Raw genomic sequence first — 16,612 nt, 5'->3', positions numbered from 1 at the left:
CCCTGTCCTTCTCACCATAACGTCTGCAAACCGCCCCCCTCCAGCTCCGCAACCTGCACCCCCTCCCAAGGTCGTCCATGACTATCGCCGTGCCAACTGGGCTGCCTACCGGGACTCCATCTCCACCCAGGTCGAAAGCCACCCTCTTACCTATCGCCATCCTGACGACATCATCCGCGCCTCGTCCTTCCTTCAGACGGTAATTACTGACGCCGTGGAGGCCCATGTTCCTACTAAAACCATCCACCCACACCGTCCCACTCTCCCTCTGCGGGCTGTCCTCCTCCTCCGTGAATCCCGCCGCCTCTATCGCTCCTTCCTCCGCACTCGTGACAGGGATACACTCCAACGCCACCGGCAAATACAGCGACACGTACGGAACCTTATTACAGCAACGAAACGCCGGGACTGGCGCCAGACCTGCACACGACTCAATGCCACCCTCCCTATCAACTCCTCCAAGTACTGGTCTGCCTTCCATCGTCTTACTGGTTCCCTTTCCGCTCCCCACTACCCCCTTCTCCATAACGATCGCCCCCTTCCAGACAACCTCAGTAAGGCCAACCACTTCGCTTCCCACCTTTCCGAGGTCTTCTCCATCCCCGATGATCCCCACTTTGATTATTCTCTTTTCCCCACCGTCATGGAACGTGCTGATACCTCAGTCGCTCCACTTGCTCCTAGTCTCCAGTACTTGGGGCAGTTGCCCCCCTCGGACGTCAACACTCCCATCACAGCACAAGACATTAAACTTCTCCTCCAGTCCAAACGCAACACGGCCCCTGGTCACGACTGTGTCACCTACCGTCACCTTCGAGAAAGCCCCTATTCCTTCCTAACTGTCCTCGCCCATCTCTATAATGTCATCCTCTCTACTGGCTTCTACCCTGACCTGTGGAAGACCTCCCGCGTCCTCCTCTTCCTCAAACCCAACAAACCCCCTTCTGCCGCCTCTTCCTATCGTCCCATCTGCCTCACCTCCGTCTTCAGTAAGGTCCTTGAATCCATCCTCTCCCACCGTATCCATCGGCACCTTGCTCAACACCACCTCCTCCCCCTTACCCAGTGTGGCTTCCGACCCTCCTTCTCTGCTGATGACCAACTCCTCAACCTTGTTCACCTTCTGTCCCTCCAGCTCAACTCCCGTCGCTCCGCCATTTTTGTTTCCCTTGACCTCCAAAATGCCTATGACCGTGTATGGCATCCCGGTCTCCTCTTTAAACTCCAAACCTACGCCCTGCCTATCAATTTTGTCCGTCTGGTCGCTTCCTTCCTCTCGCACCGTCCTTCCTATGTCGCCCTCCACAACACCAACTCCCGTATCTTTTATCCCACGGCTGGCGTCCCCCAGGGTTCTGTCCTCTCCCCTCTCCTTTATCTCTTGTATACAGCTGATATGCCCAAGCCACCCCCACCAGTTCACCTTCTCCAATATGCTGATGACACCGCCTTCCTGGCTCTCTATCCTACCCTTCAAAGGTCTCAACGTACCCTCCAAACCCACCTTAACCAGTTCACCACTTGGTGTAACCAGTGGCTCCTCCGTCTCAACCCCTCCAAAACCCAGGCAATCATCATAGGCCGTACCACTCGCTCCTTCCGCCTCCAAGATTTCTACCTCACCCTTTATGGTCGTCCTATCCAACTCACCCCCACCCTGAAATACCTTGGCCTCACCCTTGACCGACACCTCACCTGGACCCCTCATCTCCTGACCATCCAGCAGAAAGCCCATTCCCGCCTCCGCCTGCTGAAACTCCTGTCCGGCCGGACATGGGGATTGCATCCTTCTACCATCCTCCACACCTACAAATCCCTCATCCGTCCTATCCTCTGTTATGCCAGCGTCGCCTGGATCTCCGCCCCCACCCGCTTTTACAAGGCTCTCCAAATCCTTGAACGCCATGCGCTCCGCCTTGCCTTCCGTATCCGCCTTCCTTCCCCCACACGGCTCCTGTATGAACTGATCCCCTTCCCCCACCTCCTCTTGTTCCTCCAACATCTCCGCATCCTTTACATTGTTCGCAGGGTTGATCCCCCCCACCCTCTGGTTTCCTCCTTCCTCTCCACCCCTCGCCCGTTGCCGCGCCTCTATCGCTGTATCCCTCCCTCTCTCCACCTCCACACCCTCCATCTCCTTCATCAGGGCAATTTCCAACGCCTCCCCCTCCCGGATGACGAACTTCGCCGTGACATATACCCTTCCTTCCAACTATAATCCGGCCTTGTTCCCCCCCCCCTCCCCAGGGCCCCCTTCTCCTCTTTCCTCCTTCTCCCAGAGCGGATTTTCCTCCATCCCCCCCTCCCCTGAGACCCTGCACCCCATACTTGCCTCTCTCCTTCCCACATCCCTCCCTACCTGGCCCTCTTCCGAGCGCCCCCCATTTCCCCTCCCCCATCTCTTCCCCTCCCTCCCTTCTTCAGGTCTCCCTCATCTCCTTGAACCTGGCAGATCCTCTGTATTGATCAACATCAGTGTGCCACGTCAGTGTTGTGTTTCGTGCTTTTCTCGTGTGCGTCAAGAGGTGTGATTTTAATTGTGTGCTGCCTGGAGGTTCGCCGTCAGTGCTACGCTGTGTGCTATGCCAGCCGTCGACACCTTTATGCTCCAGTCATACTGTGCCTTGTGTTTCTTTTAATCGTCGCAGTGTGTGGCCTTTTGTGTGTGCTACTTTTAAACAGTTTTTTATCTCCATTTTACAGTCACCCCGTTTTTTGTATATTGCCTTCCATGATGTTCTCCCTTTTTATATCTATGTTCGCCTTCTTCTCTCCTTTGCTGTTTTTAAATGTCTTCTATTGTTTTGTTCTATGTCTTTCGGCTGAAGAGCAGCGCATATGCTGCTGCCAGCCCGCCCCGATAGGGGAATTGAAATACAATAAAGAAAAAAAAAAAAAAAAGCTTCTGCGAAATTGTGTTAGACAGAGAGTGTGACAGAATGGCGGACGTTATTGTATTGGTGTTTCGCCGCATACGGTTAGGGAAAAATAGTTTTATTACGATTTATCTAACTGTGTCACAGTGTCGGCGACTGGAGCATTCGATTTGTAGTGAAAAAAAAAATCATTCGTTAGCACCAAAAGTAGTAGTACAGACGTCGGTATAGGACACTTTCCAAGTGAAAACCAAGTTAAAAAAATTACCTAATCTGTTTCACTTGAAAAACTGGTGGAATGGAACAAAATAAGTGAAAACGAAGTGAAAAATTTTCCACATTAAATTTTAAAACATTTAGCTCAAAAGTGGTCGTCTCTTTCAACCTGCATCTTTTCGGCCAAAAGATGGCGGACCCTTTTTTGCGGTAACTTTTTTGCGAAATCTTAGTCAATTTACGGCAAAAGTGGTCGCCTTCCTGAACCCGCATCTTTTCGCTCAAAACAATCCGACCACTTGTTTGTGAGCGCTTTTTTGTGAAATTTCGGTGACTTTAAGAAAGGTCAGTGATGTGGGACAAACCCGCATCTTTCCCATCAAAAGATAGTGGACACTTTTTGGAAGAATTTATGGATGGCCAGGGTGATGGTGCGAGTGTCGAGGAACTGCCCGTTTCACTTCCTTTCATACTTCTGTGACTCCTGTCGCCTTTGGGCACTGCCTGCGATCATGGACACCCCCTCTACCACCATCATGTACACCGCCCCTTCACCTGCCCCCGCTTTAACATCGTGGAGTGCTTCTTCTGGGATTAACACATCTGATCCACCTCCCCTACACACAGTCTCCTCCCCTTCTATCTCCTCCTCGTCCCTGTATCCCCACCTGTATGTCGCTCCTTCCCCTACCCCTGCCCCCGCTCCTGCCCCTGGTCCTGCCCTCCCTCCCGCTACTGTCGCCCACCGAGACGCTTTTCCCCATTCCCCGCCCACCCCCTACAACTACGCATGCTTCCCTCGCCCGAGTAACCACCCACCGCTCCACAGTCAACACCACAGAGCGCCCCATGCTCTTACCTCATAAGAGGGTGTTGCCTTCCAGCACCTCCACATCCATCCAATCTCACATCCCTCCTCCCAGGCCACATCCACCAAAAAACCTTCCAAGCGCCCATACCTTCAGCCTTGCCAACACTGATCGAAAATTCTTCAATGCCCACACCCTCACTCTTGAAATCCGGACGTTCAACCCCATTGTACCCATTACCCAACTCATCACTCGCAGAGACTCTCTTCTCATCAATTCCTTCCATACTGACCTCCTCCGGCTCTTTCCCTACATGTCCTTTGGCCCCCATGCATCCCTCACCACTTTCCTTGCAGTCCCTTCTCCTCGTCAGACCCAACCCCATCGTCGTCCGCCAACCCTTACCACAGTGATCACAAAACTCAGCCCTGTGGTCATGGAGGCTGAGGCGTTAGCAGAACTGAATGCCCACCCTGCCCTGGAAATCCGCTTGGCCCACCGTACTTACAATTCCTCTGGCCCTACCTTCTTCATGTGTATACTTACACAGTCTGCCTGGTCATGATGACATCACCTGCCGCCATCTCAAGGAATCCCCCTCCCCCATCCTTCCTGGCTGCCCTTGCTACACTGTACAATGTGCTCCCCTTGTTCTTACCCCAATCTGTGGAAGACCCCGTGTCCTGCTGTTCCTTAAACCCAACAAATTCGCCTCTGATACTTGTGCATATCATCCCACCTGCCTCACCTCCATGTTCAGTAAGGTCTTTGAGGCCGTCCTCCCCCATCGTGTTCAACGACCATCTTAACCAGCACCACCCCCTTACCCAGTCTGGTTTCTGGCCTTCATTTTCACCTGACAACCAGTTACTTAAGCTTACCAGTCTTCTTTCCCATTGCTCCACTATCTTTGTTTCCCTTGACCTACAGAATGCCTTCAACCATGTCTGGCATCTCGGGCTCCTCTTTAAATTCCAGACCTATGCTCTCCCTGTCAACTGCATCCAACTCATTGCTTCCTTCCTCTCCCGACCTCCCTCCTATGTCACTATCCACAATTCCAACTCGCATACTTTCCGTCCCTCTGCCGGCATGCCTAAAGGCTCCGTCCTTTCCCATTTCCTCTATCTTATGTACACTGCTGATATGTACAAACCTGCCCCTCTTGTACATCTCCTCCAGTTTGCTGATGACACCGCCTTCCTAGCCCTTTATCCTACACTTCAATGGTGCCAACATACCCTCCAAAACCACCTTCGCCAATTCACCACTTGGTGCAACCAGTGGTTCCTCTGTATCAATCCCTCGAAGACCCAGGCGATCATCATAGGCTGCATCACCTGCTCCTCCTGTCTTCATGACATCTGCCTCACCATTTATGGCCGTCCTATCCACCTCACTCCTACCTTCAAGTACCTTAGCCTCCCCCTCGACCGCTATCTCACCTGGACTTGCTATCTTCTTACCATCCAACACAAAGGTCACAACAGACTCCACCTCCAGAAACTGCCGTCCAGCCAGACACGAGGTCTGCATCCTTCCACTGTCCTTCACACCTACAAATCCTTGATCTGCCCCATCTTTGTTATGCCAGTATTGCTTGGAGTTCTGCCCCTCCCAGGTTCTATGAGGCCCACCAAATCCTCGAACGCCATGCACTCCACCTCGCCTATCGCATCCGCCTTCTGTCCCCCCACGTGCATTCCCTACGACCTCATCCCCTTCCCCCACCTTCTCCTTTTCGTTGAACACCCGAACCCTGTATATTATTCACCGCATTGATCCCCCTCACCCCCTGGTGTCTCCCTTCCTCCTCACCCCAAGGCCACAAAATTTGTAGAACAGTTCTGAATAGAATCCACAGAGTTCTACCGAAAACTATAATGATATTTTTTGAGACAGTAACATTACATCAGATAATCACTTTAATGTGAGACTCACTTTTGTTATGTAAAATTAATAAATTGGTAGAAAAGGTCTGATGCCATTTCTTAATAGGACCCTAAGAGTTCTACTGAAAACTGTAATAACATTTTTTTGTGGGGATAACAGTTAATGAGTTAATATCATTTACAAGAGACTCACTTAGACTACATTATCATAAATTGGCACAACCCTTTTGATGAAAGTTCTGGATAGTACCAAAAGAGTTCTTTTAAAAACCCACACAACATTTTTATGGTGCCAATAGTCCATGAAATAGATTGCATGTTCACTCTGCAGTGGGTGTGCACTGATGTGAAACTTGCTGGCAGATAAAAACCATGTGCCGGATCGGGTCTCTAACCCCAGGCTGTCACGAAGAAATATCATGATAATAGCCTTTCTTCCAGGAATGCTACTTCTGCAACTTTCTTAGGACGACTTCTGTGATGTTCAGAAACCAGGAGATGAGGTACCACCAGAAGTACAGCTGTGACGACGGATCATGTATTCTCACTGTTATTTTGGAATTATGTGAGACGTAAAAAATGCTACAATGTGCAGTGCAGTACACAAAAGCTCTTTTATCTGGACTATTTGGGACGGGATGTAATTCGGATTACCGAAAATCCTTATAATCCGGAAATATTCTACTAAATACAAAAGTCTAAATGTTCAGCAATGTACAAACGCCGGTACAGCTTCCTAACGCTGACTATAGTAACGGTGGGTGGAAGCGTGGGATGTGCACGCTTAGATGATTCAAAGAGAGAAGGCTCGTCAGTGCAAAACAAACAGATGGCTGAGAGAGCAAATACATTCACACCCTCCACTAACCTGATGGTGTCACACTTGTCGAGAAGCGCACCACAGGTACAATGAGCTATGGTGGGAGAGCTGTTGGCGTGGTTACTATGCAACTTACTTGATGGGCCCCAATACACCGTTATATTAATGTACAATACCTGAGAAACTATGTCATTCACACACTCTGAGCTCCTAAATCACTCGGTACTAGGCTAAATTACCAGCCTACTGATAAGCAGCCTATGTACCCCACTGACTATGTATCTTCGTGTTTCAAGAAAAAAAAGACCAAGGGACACAAAATATGAATCCCGATAAGTCGGAAATATACATAATATTTCTATACACTGTAAAAACTTTTGACTCTCGCTGTAGTCTAACTCATCAAACGCCCACACTTCCTTTCTAACTAGAACAAATGTTGGCAGCAATATTAACGATAGCAATTTCAAATTTTGTCGTTACACACAGCACATGTTTTTCTGTATCGTAGAGTCACTTTCATCCATGAGGGTCCTGGGCATATTTTTAGCTGTTAGTGGTCCTGGATGGCATGAGAGCTCAAAAAATTGCTTTTTTACGTAATAAAATTTTTCTGGTTCTTCCTGATTCTAAAAATATACACTTCGAGTACAGTACCTCGTCATTCTCGTGCTTAAATGTTATTTTGTTTAATTTGGGCGCCGCAATTTCCGTAGATACTCGTTTATGTAATATCTTTGAAGAACCTGTCGTCTGTCGTAAGTGCAGGAAAAATGTTTACATGACAGAAAACAAAATCACAATGCGTTTCAACAGTTGCATTTGGGAACACGTGCCAAAATCTGTTTTTGTTGGCATTTCAGGTTTTCACATTGGTGGAATGGATGACATAATATGTTTTAATGATGGAGTAAAAAGCAGATTAAAAACATTTAGCAGACCAGGCATCACAACTAGGAACAACATGAAAATTGTGCTGCTATGAGCTGACAGGCAACATGGCACAGAAATCGAAAAAGCTGTTGAAACCATGAAAAAGGAGTCCATAATAGCAAAGAAAAGAAGTAAAACTAAAGAAAATGAAGAGGACAACAAAGGAATCAACAAAACTATGGAGCAGGAATGGTTTGAAATGTCGTCATTGATAAGAAAATGACATACAAGTCTTTAGTTTCAGTTTTCTGTAATCAACGTCTTTGCATACAGAGATATTGTCACCGGTATCTCATCCACTATTAAAACTACATGAACAAAGTTATGGAGGAATAATAATATAGTGCCTGCCTACATACTGAACCACATTATTCAACAATGGATTATATATTTTAAATTGGAGTATGTCATATTATGTTCTTAAATTATTAGAAGAAAAAATTGACTCTTAAAATACATTTTCTTTAAAAGAATCAAAACATGAAACTGTTAAGTATTACTGATTTACTGTTTCAACAAGGTAATAATTCCAAGAACAAAATTGGTTTTTTATCTTTTATTTGGAATAGTGTGTAAGTATATTGAACCTAAAATAACAATTGCACATAATTCAATATGGAAGAAAAACATCAATATTCATCACACAATATATTCCACAGATTTACAATTTTTTTCACCTAGAGCTCACAATATACTAATTGTTTGATGAAAGTTTCACTCCTGAATCTATTGATAGTCTGGCATTATTAAATTTCGAGGTACCAGTAACAACTATAGGTCGTGATGTACAGATCCCTGTAACAGCTCTTCTTCAGGAAACACTAAAACACAGAAGGACATACATATCTATGGAATTTAGTAATAAATAAGCTTAGAATTTATGAGGTGGGAAACAACTAAGAAAAATAGGTACAATAAATATATATGTGAAATTTAGAGCATAAAATGCTCATATTCTAGTGACTGAAACAGGAAGGCTGTGGTTCTAGAAACAAAGATACTAAGAATTAACATAAGAGCTGTACATACTTTGCTTGAGGACCCATTTGGGAAAAGTGCCAAATTAATGTCTATGATTTTCTTAGTTGAATTCCAGTTTGGGCAATCATCTACGTAGTTTTTCTAGCTCAATGTGACAATGATTTCATTTTCAAGCGTTTTCAGCATTGCACTCTCCACCATTTTATTGTTACAGGTCTTTCGGTTTTCTTCTGTTTTCGAAAAACAGGATGAAATTTCAATGACGTCCCTGGTGAAGTATGATTCGCAATAGTCTTTTATGAAATGAAATATCTCTTTAGAGTCCAAATTCGGCAGGTAAGTATCATCTGAAGAGCGCCGAAAACACACACTATCACTCTTGACTGAGAGACTGTTGTTCTCCGCATTCATAACAAGTGAGCTCGAAAGAGGAGAAAATCTGTATTCAAAACAATTAAAAATTGTGTTTGTCTCATTGCCATCTTCGTGTTCGGTCTCACTTTGTAAGGTATTGTTCAGTGTGGTATCAGAATTATCGAGTAGAAGATTGCATTTGGCGTTCGTTATCTTCAGCTTCTTATTTTTTCTTTCCAGATCTCTTCTTTGTGGTAAGGCAGTGATGCTTCAGTTGTTTTGTGCTTCAGAGATTACTTTGAATCTTGTTTTTCCATCAAAAGTGGCTTTAACAGTTTTGTTTCCTCACGCAGGCAATTCAAATGTTGAAAAATAAATTTGTCTACTCATAAAGGTAGCTTGTCAAAGCCCTTTGTCTTTAATTTTGAAAACTGTCCTTCAGTCGGTGCTGATGAACGAATACACAAAGGAATACGGAAAGAGATTTTCATCCTTAGTCTGATTCACGATGACTTCAGCTTCATTGTAGACATGTTTTGCCCTATCAATCCACGAATTTGCAGTAGATTCCTTAGAGTTCAAAAATTACTCCAAAAGATGGTCATAATTGTTTTCAGTATCATCAGTTTTGTTGTCATCATCTTTCTTTTCGTCAATCTATGAATGACATGGACTACCTCTGATAATGTTATCAAGGTGGCGCTGATGTTCCATTGATGAATGTTCTTGACCGCATTCATCAGTACCAAGATGTTCACAGAATGCAACAACCACAAGTGAGCGCAAAGCAGTTTCGATATCATGAAAATCGGTCATCATGTAAATATGGGCCAAAACGCGAGGATAAAGTTGTTTTGTTTGTGATTTACCTCTTGAGAAGCATTTACATTTCGATATCATGACCATAAAACGGTTTAAATCTATTCTCAAATAACACGAGGGTAGAATTACTCTATTATGCGAACCAGTATGACTAAAACACCTATTCAAATAATCTGTTAAATCCGAGCAATTGGCTATTGCTCTAGAAATGGCAACCAACAAAGTCTTACCAAAATCAGTTACCATGATTTTTGGTCTAGGAGCTCCAGATCTGACGATTTCCATAAAGAAAAATGACAAGAATGATGCATCATGCCTACAGGATATCATCTGATAAATTGGGCAACTGATTTATGATCGATTTAACGATATTTGGATCTTTACTAGTGACGCTTACTTTGCGGATGCACATATACTTATACAGCTATATGTACTTTGACTTAATTTCTATACAGTCAGCCCTGTTTGACAGATCCCCAAATCGTGAAATAAAGCGAAATGCAACGACACCTGTAGCATCTACTGAATCGTATACACTGCTATTGATTTGATGACAATATTTGTGCAACAGACTTTGATATATACAGAAGAGTGGATCCAATCCTGATATATACAGAAGAGTGGATCCAATCCGATTGCGTGAATTTTGTGCCAATGGGTTGTATGTTTCGCGATTTGCAGGTTTTCAACAGGCTTACTAGTTGTTATACCAAATCCTTTAGTTCTTTCCTCTTCTTTAGCCTTTCTCAAGACATCAGCATTTGGTAAATTTGGAGGAATCATGTCTCCGAAAGACATATTTTTCGCTTCATCATTTCGCCAAAGAGCTGCAGGCATGCTGTTATCAACCAATTTAGCAGCTACCTGTTGTCTTCTTTTCAGGTGATTACTATCGTCTGAAAAGTTTGAAAGTCTGCAGTTTAGAATAATATCGTTGATCTTTTTTGGCTTCTTCATAGCAATCCCTTCGAAAGTGGCTCCGCATTCTGCACCTTTGATCTTCAATAAGTACTTTTAACTTGAACTTTCACACACTTTCGCGTATTTGAAAGAAAAGGCACATGGAATTTTGTGATTTTCATAAGTATTATCAGCCATCAAATCGATCCACTTCCCTATTACCAGTCTTTAAGGCTTTCCAAGTTTCCTGTTTGTTGATTTTGTGATAGACCATTTTTCTGCTGACAGTAGCAGGTCAAACTGCTTTGTCATGTCCTTGTTTCACGGAGAACCAAAAACATTCCACGACTCATCTTTGCTGTCGTTGTCTTTTTCTTCATCGAAACATTCCAACCTGAAGGTGTTTCTAACAAAAGTAAGAACATGACAATCTTCTTTAATTGTTGTGTAAATATGTTTTGAAGGCATTTTCGAGCCGATGTCGGCCATGGTATCGGAAAGTGTTTGGAAGACCGGGTGAGACAGAGTGAATTGAAAGCCTCTATCATCGATCACGTTAAATTCCTCCATGCTGAGAAGACGTTTCAATTCTGGTAGATTGTACTTTTTTATGGGTAATACAGTTCATAAATATCACTTACACAACAGCACCGACTGCACAACAGGCACTGACTGCACAAGAGCTCTGACTGAAGGAGCATAATGATTATTCGCGTGAGTATGAGCAACATTGTTGCGTATACTCATTAGGGGCAGATCAAGGAGAGAAATGCAGCGCTGGCGGGCGGCTTCAGACGACAGGGCGCGCGCCTCCCAAAAAGTGCAGCTGTTGTTGTCATTAGCTTTGATGCTACCGCGAGAAGCTTTGATGCAACCACTTTTGTAACTGCTATGCGGACGTCACTTGCCGATTGTTTAAAAGCGGCAGTTCATGTGTTCATTGTTTCCACAACTTTTGCATTGTTGCTGTGTGTTGTTTATTATTTTTTGGTCTTGAGAGGTCTCAGGGACGTATCATAGTTTTTATTATGCTTCCATCGGGCGCATCTTTTCAGTTTGATACACGTCGAAATTTTCTGTAAATTACTTTTCAACAGTTGGCAGTATTGTCGCCTTCTTGTTAATAGCTTCCTTTCTCTATATGATTTTCGTTGTTGTATTGTTCAGTATCGATGCAAGTGCTCTGTTGATGAGATATGAGCTGACTGCACATTTTTATCCACTACGCCCTTTCGTATTTCATTTCAACAATTAATTTATTTGTTTATCAACGTAGTAAGTAGTACAAAGCTAATCCAGAATGTAAAATGCGCTTACATTCTTTTTGAACTGTTTAATCGTCAGTGTCCGCTGTCTGAACGTCAAATATCAAATTAAAACACTGCGCCTGATTCAGGGTGCGATTTGTGCTTTTACCAGTGGGGGGGATGTCTTTGGGGGTTATTAGAACTATATATGTTACTAGCTTGGGCCGTGGCGTTATGCATGGTTAAACAGCTATTTATAAATAGATGTTAATACCGAAACTCACTATTCACGCGTATGCACTATCAGAAAAGCCATCCCTTGTTATATCTTTAAAAGTACATTATAGGTAAAGTTTATTTACAAAATCCTCTACATACAGGAATATGAGGAGAATTCAAAAAGTAGAGGCACATTTGTGAAAAGCTGTACTTATTCTGCTGATAGAAAACTGAAACGTATTAATAGTAAGACTTATTAAAAACTTTCAGTGTTCGGCTCCACAAATTTAAATTATATGTAAAGTTTTACTCCAGTGCATGGGAAATAAACATCCCAGGTTGGGATGCATAAACTAAAACAAGAGGAGGGGATGGTCTGATGCAGAGGGGGGGAAATCCCCCCCATCCCCCCCTGCAAATCGCACACTTTCCTGATTATATTATAATTTTATAGGAATTCTATTATTTTAAGTGGGATGTACTAGATCGTGTTGAATAAATTCAAAGCATATTGTTCGAAGAGGATAATATTATTCGAAATGAACCTGGACCAATAGGCTCAGCCAAAGCAGCCTCTGTGATGCTGTAAATGCCTCATAGATGGCGATACTTTGTCTATAGTAATTTTGTATTCAAATCAGCATTTTGAGAGCGTCAGAACTTAATTTCGACATGAGAGAAAGGTAAAATTAATAGATGTTATTGAACTGAAAGCCTTCAGCACTCTCTTGTTTTTAAATGTTGTTAACAAAAGTAACAGATAAAGCCTGGAAGATCTGTGTGGAACTGATGGGGATGGCACTGAAAAGTTTCGCCTTGTAATGAACATAAAACTTTTCATATTTATTGAAGGGTCCCTCAGATACTACAGTCTCCTTCTCTGCTGATGACCAACTCATCCGCCTCACTCATCTCCTCTCCCTCCAGCTTAACTCCCGTCGCTCCGCCATTTTGTCTCACTTGACCTCGAAAAGGCCTACGACCGTGTTTGGCATCCCGGTCTCCTGTTTAAACTCCAAACCTACGCCCTTCCTATCAACTACATCCGTCTGGTGGCCTCCTTCCTCTCCCACCGCCCCTCCTATGTTACCGTCCATCATGCCAATTCCCACACCTTCTACCCCTCTGCCGGTGTGCCCCAGGGCTCTGTCCTCTCCCCTCTCCTCTACCTCCTGTACACGGCAGATATGCCCCAACCCCCCCCTCCAGTACACCTCTTGCAATATGCTGATGACACCGCATTCCTCGGCCTCGCTCCTACCCTCCAACGGTCCCAACGCCTTCTCCAGAATCACCTTGACCTTTTTGCTGCATGGTGTAACCAATGGCTCCTGAACCTCAATCCTTCCAAGACCCAGGCAATCATCGTAGGTCGTACCACTCGCTCCTTCCGGCTCCTGGATTTCTCCCTTACTGTCTGCGCGCGTCCTGTCCACCTCACCCCCACCCTCACCTACCTTGGCCTCACCATTGACCGTCACCTCACCTGGATACCTCATCTCCGCTCCATCCAATCCAAAGCCCACAACCGCCTCCGACTCCTCAAACTCCTCTCTGGCCGGACATGGGGGTTGCACCCCTCTACCATCCTCCACACCTACACATCCTTCATCCGTCCCATCCTCTGTTATGCCAGTCCTGCCTGGATATCTGCCCCCCCCCCAAATTCTATAAGTCCCTCCAGATCCTTGAGCGTGATGCACTCCGCCTCGCCTTCCGTATCCGCCTCCCGTCCCCCACGCGGATCCTCTATGATCTCATTCCTTTCCCCCATCTGCTCCTATTCCTCGAACATATCCGCATCCTCTACACCTCCCGCCGTCTTGAACCCCCTCACCCCCTGGTTGCTCCTCTCCTCTCCCATCCCCGCCCCCTGCCACGTCTTCACCGTTGTGTCCCCCCTACCCTCCATCTTCTTTCCCAAGGTGGCTTCCATCAACTCCCCCTCCCGGATGATGCCCTCTCTCCCTCCATTTATCCTTCCTATCAACTCTGATCCTCAATCCCCCTCCTTTCCTCTATCCTTTCCCTGGGCTCCCTCTTCCCCCCCCCCTTCCGTCCTGTTTTCTCCCCACTAAACCTCTCCCTACCTCCCATCTCCCCCCCAGTCCTTTTGTATTCCCCTCCTCTGCCTACCCCACTCCCTGTCGCGTCTGCCCCCCACCCCTCTTCTGGGTCCTCATCCTCCTTCAGCTCCTTTCCCGACTCCCCCCTTCGCTTTTACTCTCCTTTCCCCCCTTTTTTGTTTTCCCATCATCTGTCCAGTTTCCCCCCACCTGCTCTCGACTGTGGTGTCACATTTGCCAACTTTTTAGTGCAGTGTTCCAGTGACTATTCAGTGTTGTTTGTCTTTCTCGTGTTGTGAACAGAAACCATGCTCTCGCTAGGTGTGAATTTTATGTCCTTTGCGAACAGAATCCAGACTGTCGCCGTGTTTTTTTTAATTGTCTATTGTTTTCCTTGTCTGCTTCGTATGTATTTTTATTAGCGTCATCATCCCTGTGTTGTTGTTTTACGTTCCACGATTTCTTTTCGCCTTGTTACTCTCTAAGTCTCCGATTTTATCGCCTGTTTTTTTATTATTTGTTCTCTTGATCTTTGTCACAAAATCTGTCGGCTGAAGAGCGGCATACTAAGCTGCTGCCAGCCCGCCCCCTTCGGGGGGAATTGAAATTCAATAAATGAAAAAAAAAAAAAAAATACTACAGTCGTGATATTCGTGATGAAAGGAGAGAAGCTAACAGGAATTCGGGAAGTATGCAACTACCAGAAATCTTATACCCTCGGAGAAAATGTTACGTAGACAAGAAGCTGGAAGGATTCTGTGGAAGGTGCAGTCTTCGCCAATATGTAGCTATCAAAACAAACAAACATGGATTTAAAATCTATGCTTTTGAAGATTCTTAAGTATTTTACCTCTACAATTTGGAATTACACGCTGTGTTACTACCAGAGGGATTGTACCAACTGAGCAATAAACATTTCGATGTTGTTCTGTGACCGTGTAAACCTATATATCAGTCAGGTCGAAATGAGAAAGCCGACAACTGGTTTACTAGTAATAAACTGATAACAGAGCTATGAAGGGAGAATTTTTGTTTTGTTGGCACGATGAAGAAAAAGAAGCATGTGATTTCTCTAGAGTTTGCTATCAGTAAAGGAAGAGCTGCCCACAGTTCCTTTTTTCCCTTTCACAAGACTGAACTCTAGTTTCCTCCGTACCTAAAAAGGCGAAGTGTGTGACCCTGGCATCACGTTTGCATGAAGATGATTATATAGACGCTGGCACTGGAGGATAAACAGAAGCCATCCATTTTAAATTTTACAGTAGCTTCAAGTGTGGTATTTTCACAATGGATAAGCTGAATGCTTTGTACAACACTGCAAGAAATGTGCGGCATTGGTCCATGGTTATATTTTTGTAATGATCGATACGGCTGGAATCTATGCACAAGTGATTTATTGTGGCAACAGTAAGAATTGTATCACAAGAAAAGGGTTCCTAAAGCAACTATCTTATACGTTGTTGTTTTCTTCGCTATATTCTGCAGAACTACTGAAATTTTGTACAGAGAACTCTAGAACTATGGCATACATTCTCTGAAAAAAGGGTGCCCACTTCAATGCAAGTGAAAAGATTTTCTCCTTAAATTGTAGTTATCTCGTAAACTATTACCTGCACAAAAAAAATGTTATTTGGATTTCCGATAGAACTCTTGGAGTTCAGAACTGTCCTCAGAACTGTTGTATGAATTTACATTTTGCGCAAATTGACAAGAATGGTTTCGATACGTAAATTTTTTCGAGTATTGTTGTTTTCTTCGTTAAACTCTGAAGAACTATTCAAATTTTGTACAAAGAAATCTAGAACTATGGCACATCTATCAAGAACTATGAAAAAATGTATATTTCTCGAAAACAGGGTGCTAACGTCACACAACTTTTGGAGCGGCAAGCGAGGAGAAACTCGTGTGAGAACGCAATGAGTCCGCTCTGCAGTTCCTGCCTGCGCTCTGTCGACGGCAGTCCGTACTACTCGGCCGCGGCGGCTCGCCACCACCACCAGCTGCTGCTCTCTGGCGACGCCGCTCGATACTATGTGGAGCCAGCCGGGTGTAGAATTCCCGCCTGTGTTGTCTGCGCGCCTGACACGCTACAGCTGAATGCGACGACCGTACTGACGCCATTAAGCGAAAGATTTCTTTTCTTTTCCTTCGCTTTATCATCGTAACAATACATTAGCGGGAGAAGACTCACCCCGAACCAGCTGATCCGAAAACAGCAACTTCTGTAGCACTTTATGATGTAAAGTACTCATTGGTGCAGCGAATTTGATTGAGTGAAAAGAAGAAATACCTGACATAATCGTAGAATCTCCGGCGGTACACCGCAAGGTTACCGCCCTTCGATTGTGCCTTTTTCGCGCTAATCGAAGTGTTAGGGGTTCCAGGTGCCAGCCAGCCAGCCAGCCAGCCAGCCAGCCAGCCAGCCAGCCAGCAGTTCCCGGTCCCGGCCTGCAGCAGTGGTCCCGCAGCCAGCCAGC

Source organism: Schistocerca piceifrons, unplaced genomic scaffold, assembly GCF_021461385.2.
Source record: "Schistocerca piceifrons isolate TAMUIC-IGC-003096 unplaced genomic scaffold, iqSchPice1.1 HiC_scaffold_839, whole genome shotgun sequence".
NCBI lineage: Eukaryota > Metazoa > Arthropoda > Insecta > Orthoptera > Acrididae > Schistocerca > Schistocerca piceifrons.
This window is presented reverse-complemented; position numbering follows the sequence as displayed.